The sequence below is a fragment of the Orycteropus afer genome, unplaced genomic scaffold (assembly GCF_000298275.1).
Source record: "Orycteropus afer afer isolate SDZICR_OR568_19922 unplaced genomic scaffold, OryAfe1.0 scaffold00200, whole genome shotgun sequence".
NCBI lineage: Eukaryota > Metazoa > Chordata > Mammalia > Tubulidentata > Orycteropodidae > Orycteropus > Orycteropus afer.
Window position 1 is genome coordinate 2,791,735 of NW_006921787.1, and position 3,865 is coordinate 2,795,599.

The following is a 3,865-nucleotide window of genomic DNA, read 5'->3' on the forward strand; positions in this document are numbered from 1 at the left end:
ACCAGCCTTGCTGGTCTGAAAGAGCCTGATGGATCCACTGAGACTATGGCCCCCAGCTGCCGTTCAGATCTGGAATTAAACCCACACCTGTGGTTTCCAGCCAAACAGAAGACAGACATATGAGTTGAACATTTACCTGAGGTATATACACTCCTTGGAGAGAACAGTCATTGAGAAAGAAGGGTTGCCTATGCACAGGGAGACAGCTCAGGGGGCAGGAGTCCATGGAGGGATGGACACTGAGAAGAGGTAACTATGGGGAGGAAATGGGAGGGGAGCTGTTGCTGTGGTCTGTCATGAGACAAAGCATATGTGAACTGCTGTATGGAAAGTGAATTTGCTCTGTAAATCTTCATCCAAATCACAAGTAAAAAAAATAAAAGAAAAAAAGAGGCAGAGTGAGTTAGTGCCAGCAAGCTATCCTTTGGCCCCTTTTCTTTCTATAAGGAAGCAAAGACTGTAGTCCCTTGGCAGGCTTACACTTGTGTTGTTTCAGCCACAACTGTGGTCACATGGCTCCACCACTGACAAGGGAAGTGGGAAAGGTAAATTTTTAGGGAGACTAATCTCTTAAATAAGGAACTCTGGTGGCACTGTATCTATGGCATTTGCCTGCTAACCAGAAGTAGATTGGAGGTTCAAACCTACCAGGTACTCTGTGGAAGAGAGATGGGGCAGCCTACTTCTGTAAAGATTTACCACCTTGGAAACCCACTGGGGGTTGCTGTGAGTCAGAATCAACTCGATGGCAGTGGGTTTTTTTTTTTTTTTTTGGAATCTCTTGAATAAGAACAAGATGCTAGAGTTAGGCTCTGAGTAATCATAAAGTTACTACTGTATCTAGAAAACCCATTGCCTTCAAATTGATTCTGACTCATAGTAACCCTATAGAACAGAGTAGAACTGCCCCCATGCTTTCCCAAGGCTTTAAATATTTATGGAAGCAGACTGTCAGATCTTTCTCTGCAGAGTGGCTGGTGAGTTTGAACCACTGACCTCTCTGTTATAGCCAAGCACTAAACCACTGCCCAACCAGGTCTCCTTCTTTATCTAAAAAGCCACTAGGAAATCAGTGATCTATTTTCTATTAGATAAAGGTCTGAGGATAGACAGAATCCAGTCCAAGAGGACTGAAGAAAAAAAAAAAAAAGAAGTTATTATATCTTCATTAATATGATTTTCCAAGCTAAACACTCAAAATAACTTTAACTCTTTTAATTTCCTCTAAAATTATAGCTACTGTCCAATGGGCATATGACAGTTTGTCAATATCTCTTTCAATATCTGATAGCCAGAACTGAAAACCATTCTCTAGGTTATGTCTGATAAATAACCAAGTAGAAAGGATATTTATCTCTTTTTTTTTCTCATTATCACACTGTCAAGTTATTACTGAATTATAAACCCCTCTGATTTCCTGAAACAGGCATTCATGACAAAAATAAATGAATGGTAATGCTAATTCAGTTCTTTGTCTCTTTAGAACACACTGCTCTATGATTTGATGGCAACCACAGGCTTTGTAGTGATGATGAAGCTTCTGTATTATCAAAGCTGTGGTGTTAATTACTTCTCACTAATACACTTCACCATCTGAGCATTTCACTTCTCTCATCCATGATAAGTTTTCTGCTGGTTAGTTAGTTGGTTAATTAGATAGTTTTAGATTAGTTTCCAAAAAGTATCATGTTGATTTTAAAACAAATTGAATTCTGTTTTGATATCTGAAAGAACTGACTGATTATTTTATCTGTTTAAATTTACCTTCCCTTCTATGATAGTAACTATCCTGGGGTAAATTTATGTATGTCAAAATGCCAATTTCCTTTGGGAATAATTTATTTCAGGCTTATATTGAACAGATTTACTAAATGGGTCACAAACCATGGATAATCATAAAATATTGTTGTTGTTGTTGTTATGAGCAGGCAAGTATCTTAGCCACTATGCTACCAGAGCTCCCCATAAAATATTAGGCATATGTAATTAGAATCAGAAGGGAAGACATCTATCACAACATTCATATTTGGCAGACAGGAAACTAAGGCCCAAGAGATGAAATGATGAAGGTCATATATTGTATTAGAAAAACATTCAAGCTAGAACAACGAACCTTTGATCTGAGGTTCTTTTCATCATGTGACCTCTTTTTTCCTCTCTAGATTGATTCCCTAGTTTGTAACCTGAGGGGACCAGAGCTATTGAAGTAATTCAGCAAGCTGTTTTCAAATTGTGTTCCACAGAGAAGTTAAAGAGGGTGACACTTTGTCATCAAGTGATTCTTCATACCTAACCCGTTAGTCAAAGTGGATATCTTTTTTTACAAAATCTATTTTATATTCTGAGATTTTATTGAAGAATTTATTTAAATATGTGTGTATATGTATATTTATTCACTAAAACACACTTGTTTGACCAAAGAAATATTCAAGTGAAATCCTTGACAATTAACCTTTGCATATACATAAGGGCATGGGAAACTAAAGAAATATCTACTTTCTTGAGCTACTAAAAGTCATCAGAAGAATTTTTATGACAGTAAAAAAGGGAGAGAAAAACTGTTATAGTTTTTTGGTACCAAAGTGGAAAAGAGATTGGAGTTGGAGCACTGTCATTTAATAGACTTTCAAGGGCATTGTTTTGATACGGATGAAGAACAAGTGAGGTGTGACTAGAAAGCCACACCACTGTTCATGCCTTTTAATTCAGAGACAATTCTGTGTGAATATGTGCTCCCATGCAGGGAACTTCTATGCACCTCTACCCGCTACTCAGGCTTCTAACTGATGTAGTAACTTCTTTTTCTCAAAAGTCCTCTTAAATTAATTTTCTCCAGGAGAAACGGTGATTATTTTACCTCCACTTGACAATTAAAATATTGTCTCTTTACTATGAAATAAAAGAACTTCATATGGTAAAATATCCTAATATAGTACCTGTAAAATGTTGTCTTTTTCCTTTTGATATATTTGTGTAGGATCTGGTGGCATAGTGCCTAAGGTAAATGACTGCTAATCAGAAGACTGGTGGTTCAAACCCACCAGCCAGTCCTCGGAAGGAAGGTTAGGCAATCTATTTCCATAGTGATACTGCCTCAGAAACCCAAGGAGGGGTTGCTATGAGTCAGGTCTGACTCGACGGCACATGACAACAACGACATATCTGTTGTGTTATGTGCTAAGTATAAAGTCTGGGAAGCTGAACTATATGAAAAAGAACACAGCATCAGGATTGGAGGAAAACTCATGAACAATGCAGATGACACAACCTTGCTTGCTGAATGGTTACTTACTGAACACTTACTGATGAAGATCAAAGACTACAGTCTTCAGGATGCACCATACTTCAACATAAAGAAAACAAAAATCCTCACACAACTTGATCAAAAAGCAACAGCCTGGTAAATGGAGAAAAGATTGAAATTGCCATTAATGACAGAACTATGTTTTACCAGAAAATTTATGGGATTTGTCCTAAATTTATCACAAGACAGTCAAAATTCACCGTAATGGTTATATGCATACATATTTACATATACAAAAATTAAATTTAAAGGTAAACTGCATTCTAAGAAATCTTAAAGTTTCTTTCAACTCTAAATTCATTTTTGTTGTGTTGTTGTTAGGTGCCATTGAGTCTTTTCCAACTCATAGTAACCCCATGCACAGCAGAACAAAACATTGCTTGATCCTGCACCAGCTCCATGATCCCTGCTATACTTGAGCCCATCATCGCAGCCACTGTGTCAATCCATCTCGTTGAAGGCCTTCCCCTCTTTCGTTGACCCTCCACCTTACCAAGCATGACATCCTTCTCCAGGAAATGGTCCCTTCTGACAACATGACCAAAGTAGGTGAGACAAAGT